Raw genomic sequence first — 9,524 nt, 5'->3', positions numbered from 1 at the left:
TGAATCAATAAATTATGGAGACAGAGAAAGAAAGCTATATGCATATAAGGGACCTAATAATGAGACCATCACAAATAAGGAAGCAGTTAAAGACCTTGGTGTTATGATGAATAGGAACATGTTATGCAATGATCAAATAGCAACTCTGTTGGCAAAATGTAAAGTAAAAATGGGAATGTTGTTACGGCACTTCAAAACAAGAAAAGCTGACACATGATTATGCTTTATAAAACATATGTTTCGTAGTCCCACTTGAATATTGCAATATGTATGGTACCCACACTATCAAAAGGATATTGCACAAATAGAGAGTGTACAAAGGTCTTTTACAGCTAGAATAGAAGTTAAGGACCTAGACTACTGGGAAAGACTACAATTCTTAAAATTATATAGTCTAGAAAGGAGAAGAGAACGCTACATGATAATTCAGGCATGGAAACAGATAGAAGGAATAGCAGAAAATATCATGGAACTAAAAATATCAGAAAGAGCAAGCAGAGGTAGATTAATAGTGCCCAAAACTATACCAGGAAAAATAAGGAAAGCACACAGGACATTAATCCACTACGCACCAGCATCGATAATGCAGCGTCTATTCAATGCGTTGCCAGCTCATCTGAGGAATATATCAGGAGTGAGCGTAGATGTGTTTAAGAATAAGCTCGACAAATATCTAAACTGCATCCCAGACCATCCAAGATTGGAAGATGCAAAATATACCGGAAGATGTACTAGCAACTCTCTGGTAGACATTAGAGGTGCCTCACACTGAGGGACCTGGGGCAACCCGAACAAGATGTAAGGTCTGTAAGGTAAGGTAAGGTAAGCCTCAGCAGATATGGAAGCCTGTAGATTAAATACCTTGGGTTTTATAAGGGTGTTGTTCGCACTTGGTAATCAGATGTTGGTAGAACCATTTTTGGTGATAAAAGGGGTTGCGTTGGGCAACAGACTTCTGTTGCCATAAATAACAGAAACGTACAAACCCCCCCCCCCCCCCCCCCCCCCCCCCCCCCCCAAGTCACACTTATTATAAGCCTGGTTATCATAGAGATTTAGGTGATTTTATGCAAAGAAAAAAGGTGAATGAGACAGTTAGGGGTTATTATGCTGAATGAAAATAGGTAGCCAAGCAGTGTGAATCTGGAACAGAATTCAACTGGCGTTTGCAAGAACAATTATTGGTTAGAGTTAATTTCTAGGTACTGTTAATTAATCCTTTTAATTTCAAGTCAATATCTTCTGGGGATTTGTTGACAAAGGTTACAACTTTGTTGATGGCCTATGTAACGGAATGTAAGTCTACTTCTACTGTGAATGGTTTTGCTGAGAATAACACAGTGAATAAAGCCAAGGAAGGAATACCCAAAAATTTTAGTTCTAGTGCTAAGAAAAAACACAAGAGTCAACCAGGTACAATACCCAATAAGTGTTTTCATTGTGAATTGAGTAATTATTAGGCAAATAAATGCAAATATAAGGATGCTACCTGTTACAGTTATGGCAAAACAGGTCATGTTAGCTCAGTGGGCCTTAGTAAGAAGGGGAAGGGTTCGAAAGTTCACTCTCTTAATGAGGCGGCTGTACCTAGTGAAGTTGAAAGTTTCTTACACCCTCATGATTTGTGCAATCTTTCTCAAACTAATTTGAACTCTATTGAATCTCTCAATAAAGAGGATAAGCCCTATCAGGAAGTGATGACGTTAAATGATGTTCCCATTGAGTTTGAGGTAGATACCGGAAGTGGTGCTTCTATCATTTCTAAGAAGGATGTAGTAAAATTACATTTGTCCCAATCTCCCTCAATGAAGCAGCTATTTAATTATGATAAATTACAAATAAAAGTTTATGGAGAAGTAGTGTATGATGCGGCAGTTAATGGCAGAATTGCAAAGGGTCAAGCATTTATTGTGGTAGATAATGATGTGAACCTAGCTGGTAGAGTTTTATAAAGAAGCAGAAGTATCAGTGGGTACAGGTTGATGATGTACAGTTTAATAATTCAGTGTCTGAATGAATGGAATTATTTGATAATTATCTGGTAAAGCAATATTATCCTATATTGGATTATGAGTGTAATTTACAATTAAAAGAAAATGTCATACCTAAATATTTCAAAGCCTATTCTACACCATATTATAATTGTAAAATTGAAAAGTCATTGAAAGAATCAGAAAAAAAGTAAATTCATTCGTAAAGTACAGCATGCTGGAGATTGGGGAAGTCCAACTGTACCAGTAATTAAGCCATCTGGTGATGTAAGAGTATGTAAATACATTTCTATAACCTAAATTAGTGGATATTTTGGCAAAATTGGTTCCTTGTCAATATATATCTAAGTTAGATATGAAAAATGCTTATCCACATTCGTCAGTGAGTAAAGAATTGCAGAAATATTTGTTTTATATATCTCACAGATTGACATTCGGGTTGTCGTCTGCACCAGGTATTTTACAGATGTTCATTACTGAGTTATTTGCAAATTTTGAAGCGGTGCAAGTATTTTTGGATGACATAATTGTTGTAGGTGATACCTAGGAGGAGCATGTCAAAAGGTTAAGTTAAGTTTTATCTATATTGCAGAAAAGACATGTTAAGTTAAACCAGACTAAATGCCAAATTAGTGCAAGAGAAGTTCCTTATTTAGGATATGTATTAAGTGGTGAAGGCAAGATCCCAAGAAAATTCAATCCATTGAAGTAGCTCCTACTCCAAATTCTGTATTGTCTCTTAAATCATTCCAGGATTATATACTTACTACCAAAGGTCTGTACCTCAGTTCAGGTCGATTTTATGTCCTTTGTATAACCTGACCCAGAATAATGTTAAGTTTCTTTGGTCAGCTATTCATGATCAAGCTTTTAATGTTATTAAAGAAGCTTTGACTCAAGTACATATTCTAGAAGGTTTTAATCCTGACATTATGATGATATTGGGAGTGGTTACAAGTCCAATAGAAGTTGGGGCTGTTTTGAAACAACAATTGAACGGTAAAATATCCACTGTTGCATTTTAAAGTAGAAAATTGTCAAAATCAGAGTGTAGTAATTATCAAATAGATAAAGAAGCACTCTCAATTGTGTTTGAAGCAAAGACATTTTCAGAATCTCTTTTGGGTACAGAGTTTTTCATAAGGACAGGCCATAAGCCTCTAATTCATATCTTTAATCTTTGTAAGAGTATTCCACAAATGTCAAATGCTCGATTTCAAAGGTGGGCACTATTACTCACAGCTTTCAAGTTTAAGACAGAACACATTAAATGTGAGAACAATACTGTTGCTGATGCCCATAGTAGATTACCAGTAAATTGGAACGATACTGATTTTCAGGTACCAGGTGAATATGTCAGTTTGATAAACATTCTGAATACTAATGAGTCTTTTGATTTTGATGCAATAAAGGAATGTACAGGGAAAGATACTCTGCTGTGTCAAGCAAAATACTTTGTGAAACATAGTTTTTCTAAAGTAACCGAAATTGATGATTCTGTAATGCCATTTTGTTAAATAAGACATATATCATTATATGAAGAGGTGGTCCTAAACAGAAGTCGTGTAGTGGTTCCTGAAATATTAAGAAAACGTGTTATGGATGCTCTTCATGAGGAGCTTAAGGGTTCTGTTGCCATGAAGGCAAGGTCTATGATATATTAACACAATATGGACCAGGATATTAATCAAATAACATCAAATTACTAACTCTGTGTAGCTAACCTTAAACCTAAGGTTATATCTCCTTTGTCGTGGCACTCAGTGGACTAACCTTGGTCACGCTTTCTGGTAGAGGCTGAGGGAGGGGGCTGTTGAAGCTATGAGTTGGAAATGCGGGAAAGAGTGGTGTTAGGTAGAGAGCCCATGGCGTAAATAACAGTTGACCAACAAAGACCACTACTTCTACACTGAAAGCAACAAAACTTTGAAAAACCAGTTTCCAAGGTAAAAGCAGGTGCGAAGCAATTACCCAGAAGCACCACTCCATTTGTTGCACAGGAACAGAGATGGATGGTACAATGAAGTCACTAAAGTAAGCAAGTAGATTGCCGTAACTTGTTTCAAGGCAACACTCATGCCAAACCAATATGCATTTTTATAAAACACGAAATACGTCAACACTACATCGAATATCAATAAAATAGTACATGCCACAATCATCAAGGATAATGTTGACTTCAAATCACAGAAGCATTTACCTTACACACTGAACACATGAGTCTGCATTCGTTGCCTTACCTGCGAGGTAAAAACCCAATGTTATGCATTGAAATTCCGTAATGATGGGGTAATGCAAATGATTTTATGTAATTACTACAATGATATAAACTGAAATCACGTTAATTAACAGAACTGTACCATCGTATTTAGGTATAAATTATGAAGGCGATAGAAATCACCTCCTCTTTCAGGAATTACTGGATGAAATATCATTACCATTAAAGAATAGTTATCATTATTATCCCCCTCATTTTGGGACCACCTTGACGTGGTGAGGGGGCTATCGAACCTCAGGAATTTCTTCCCAGGTTCGAACCCAAGAGTCCCATATAACATTATATATTTTTGGGTTAATATCTGTGGATTTTTCCACTTTTGTCAAAATTTTCTATATCTAATAAATAAGAAAACATACCATAACTTGGATTGAAATCCGAAGCTAAATAGTGGGAACTGTGGTAGATCCATCATCTACCCGACAATGTTCTGACCTGGTTTTCCAGACGGAACTATTCTGTGGAGCTGGACCACGGATTCCAGGGCGGGTCTGGTTCTAGAAATAGAACTCTCGCCATTCTGTCCGGTTTGCCCATAATGTGATTAGGATGGGGATAATTGTGCTTTCGTAATACTCTTAGTTCTACCAAACGGGTATTGCTTACACATGGGCCACACTAATCATGTTATCCCATCCCCTTTTTGGGGTAAGGTAGGGATACGGACATTGGGAGTCATTTCTCACTTGTGCCATTGGCAGAAGATTCACGAAAAGCCAATGATATCTTTTCAAAATGCATTATTTTTTTTTTCTTTCTCTAATTTTTATGATAAGTACAACTAGAGTTTTTAGTACTCCTGGGCCCCTTGATGGACATAATTCGGCACAGTTGATGACCATTGGAACTTATCGCTCAATCTCCCTTAGTTAGTTCAAGATAATAATGCAGCAAAGGAACATCCAGTTCCAAATAAACTATATGATCCAAAACACCCGTCAGAGCCCATAGAAATTCTACAAAAAATTAAAACCCAACCAGAAGATTCAAACATAGTAACAATGGAGCCATACGTTACAGAGAAATGGTACAAATCTGATACACAGATAACCCACATTAGGCAAGGTCCAAAAAAAAAATGAGAAACTATCGCCTTAACCCAACACTGGTGCATTTTGATCATCTTTTTGGATCAGATAATTGGTCGAGATTTTTAGTACTTGAAGCTGAAAATAAAATATCAGCAGCAATACTAGAACACAAATTATTGAACATATGTCCAACACAAGAAATGGAATGCCTATATATTAAAGAAAATGAATGGGTACTTCAGATAACCACGAAAAAAACAGTATACCCCCTTTTTAAATATAAAAGAAATAAATGGCACAAAAATAACAATAATAAGCCATGAAACATTAAATTATATACTGGGCACAGTCATTTTACCAACATTGTTGAAGAAGGACTACCCTCAAAACACTTGATGCTTGACTCCCTTAAGTTAAGATACAATAATATACATGATTTAGAAGTCTACTTAGTTCCAAGTAGGAAAGATGAAAATAAACAAATTAACATTGCAGAAACAAAATTTACAGGCCAATATATCCGACTTAAAAACAAAAATTAAATTTCTTGGACAAATACTCGCAAAGTGTGGCACTCATGAAAAAAAAAAATGCTGTAATAAAGTAGTATGCGCAGTGTGTGCATCAGCACCCATACTACTATTGGGTTGGAAAATGTAAATCCCCAAAATGAATTAACTGTGGACAATCCCATCACACAAAAACTAAGGAATGCTCCTTTTATCAATACAACACAGAGCTCCATTTGTTGTTAAATAGAACAGGAATGTCAGTCAAAGAAGCTAGACTCGAGCTAAAAGTAAGAGGAGTCAGTAATCCATCTAAAAACGACTCTTTTGCAAATGTAACTAAAAATCTAAATTCGATCACATTAATAAAAAAAACAACAAGATAATATAAGGGTACAAACTGATTCTCATATCAATAATGCTGAACCCCAAAACAAACATGTTGTTATATCCACCAGTACCACTACTAACATTGAAGATTAAGATATCCATGGAAATGAACTTCCAATGGAAGAAGAGTCAAATAAAGATAGTAATCGAACTAACAAAAAGAAAAGAATACTGGAACGAACCCTACCTAAGGGACAAAAAATGAGTATTGAAAATTACAATCAATCCAAAGAAGCTCCAACTACACCAGGAGGAAATTTTAAAAAAGATATTGAACTAACCTCATCACAAGTGGAAATATACAATTACCCTCAATCCCAATCAAACAGCCAACATCTGGACAGTACAATTAATAACTTTTTACAATTCCAAACAGATAATACTAATGAAAATCATACCATTAAACCAAAGCAAAATATAACTATCAGTCCCCAACCATCCACAAGACCCAAATATTCCACTAACAACAACAAAACAAATAGCCCCTCAAAACAACAGTCCTTATCCCTACAGAAAAGGACCAATAGAATTACAAAACCAGAAATTTCTAAAGCTCGATCAGATACTTCTGAACCCATAATTAACATCACCAAACATGCTTCGTCTTGTGGTTGTAATGAATGCTTCATAGGTACACATAACCTACTAACCACTAAGACAGAGGACACAATACGAAATTGTATAGACAATTTTATCAAATTAGGGAAATGCCCTTTAACACACCAACATGAGAACGAATTATGTTCTGAATCCTTGAAATACAAAAAAGAAATTATAAAAAAATTGACTTATTAATATTCAATTATGGAAAACAAACAACTGCTGAATCTAATAATCAACATACATATACAATAATAAAACACACACACAAATAAATTCAATTGCAAATAAACTTCAAGGCAAAGTAAAATCGGCAATCAATTTACAGAATTCAACACCAATTCCTCCCAAATGGAATATAAATGGCCTCTTAACCCGACTACGTTTGGGTGAATTACAAAGAAACCTACGAGACCACAACCCAATATGCATATGCCTACAACACTTAGGATCTAACCCCACAAGCATTCGACATTACAAAATTGCTTGTTATTCACCAACTGATGGTGGAAAGCTGGACACAGCAATACATGTTCATATTAGTATCACCTATGAACTTTTAAACATACAATCACTATCATATCAGATAACAGCTATCAAATTATATATGCCGGACAAAAATATGATCACAATTTGTAACTTATTCAACCAACCAAATTTTAGCTAGAATTTCAGTGATCTACCAGCATTAGTTAATAATCTACATGAACCCTTACTTATAGTAGGAGACTTTAACGCCCATAAGCCCCTTTAGGATAACAGTCACCCTGCTGACACACCAGGAACAAACATAGAGAAATACGTATTGGAGCATGACCTATGCTGCCTAAATGAAAGTGATGTGCCAACTTACTTCTCCAATACTCACTTAACCTTTTCTTACGTAGATATCTCGCTGTGCTCAGTTGACTTAGCTGAAAGACTTGAGTGGAATGTCCTGGATGATTTGTATAACAGTGACCACTGCCGCATAGTCCTTAATTATTGAAGTAATAATTTAATATTGCCACCTGTAAATTATAATATCCAAAACGAAGACTGGGACATTTACAGTCTACATACCAGAAGTATGCCATCATTTCCGCACAACCAAAACCACAATACAGTATGTGAATTTTTCACGGATTTCATGATAAATGCTGCTGATAAAAACACGTATAACAAGGCCACACCGATATAAATCCCCTGTCCAATGGTGGACTCCAACCTTAGCATTTTAAGCAAAATCAAACACGTATTTAGTCGAAATCTTAGCAGACTTAAGACATGGCTCAAAGCCTTCAACAAATCGCCCGACCATACAAATATCCTAAACAAGATAGTGGCCATCAACATAACAATATTAAACCTTTATATAACAACTATAAAGACAAATTTCGAAAACTTGTAATACCTGAGAAAATATTATCATGGAAAAATTATGCATCAAGCTTGTCAACAAATGCATCTATGAAAGATATTTGACAAAAAAATAAGGAAAATTAACGGAAAATATACAAGACACCCGAGAAGTGCAATACACCTAAATGGGAAATTATATCATGACCCATATGAAATCTCAAATATAAAGGGAAACACTTTGAAAACATAATTGCCTACTCCAATCTAAATGAGCATTTTCAAAATATAAGAACAAAGGGAAAAAATACTATAGTTAAATATGGATGAATTAAACTATGCTCTAGATTCATGTCATTCATCGGACCCAGCCCATGATAAATATCGTTTGAAATGATACAAAGACTAGCCCCCATTACCAAATCATATTTACTAAAATTCTATAACATCATCTGGATGAAACGCGTTTTTCTAGATAAATGGAAACAGGCTATCATTATCCCAATAAACAAACCTGGGAAAGATTCAAGTAATCCATCCAATTATAGACCTATATCTTTGAGAAGCTGTCCATTTAAAATACTAGAAAAAAAGGGTTAATTCACGACTAACATATGTCATAACTAAAAATTCAGTTTTAACACCAACGCAATCAGGATCAATAGCTGGTCTATCAACCCTTGAACCACTAACCTGTCTAAAAGATCATATCAAAAAAGGATTTGATCAGAAAAAATTAACAGTGGCCAGATTTGTTTGACATAGAAAAAGCATATGATTCAACATGGAGACACAATATCACTCAAAAACTTCACTCTGAAGGTATAAGAGGCCATTTACCAATTTTCATTAACAATTTTCTATCAGATAGAACTTTCCAAATTCGAATAGAAAATTCTTATTCAAATGTCTATGAACTGGAAGAAGGAATCCCCCAAGGCAGTGTCTTAAGCTGTACTCTATTTGCTTTAGCAGTCAATGATATTACGATAAATTTACCAAAAGGATTTAAAAACAGATTGTATGTTGATGACTTTGCCATGTATTATACAAGTAGCACTCTAAGACATGCCCAAAGAATCCTCACTACAGCCATCTCAAATATTACCAGTTGGCCAAATTCAGTAGGATTCCAATTTCCAATAGATAAAACAAATGCAATAATTTTCTATAAAGATAAAATATACAACAAACAATTAAGCTTTCTTTTTATAATACGGAAATTAAATTCTCCACAAATGTTAAATACCTAGGAATGGTGTTTGATCAGCACCTGAACTGGAAAGCAAACCTCAAATATATTAAAGCAAAAGGCATAAAAGCAGTAGCAATATTGGAAAAAGAGAAAGAAAAACTATCACATACCAAATGGGGAACTGGACGTAAC

Source organism: Macrobrachium nipponense, chromosome 38, assembly GCF_015104395.2.
Source record: "Macrobrachium nipponense isolate FS-2020 chromosome 38, ASM1510439v2, whole genome shotgun sequence".
Classification (NCBI taxonomy): domain Eukaryota; kingdom Metazoa; phylum Arthropoda; class Malacostraca; order Decapoda; family Palaemonidae; genus Macrobrachium; species Macrobrachium nipponense.
This window is presented reverse-complemented; position numbering follows the sequence as displayed.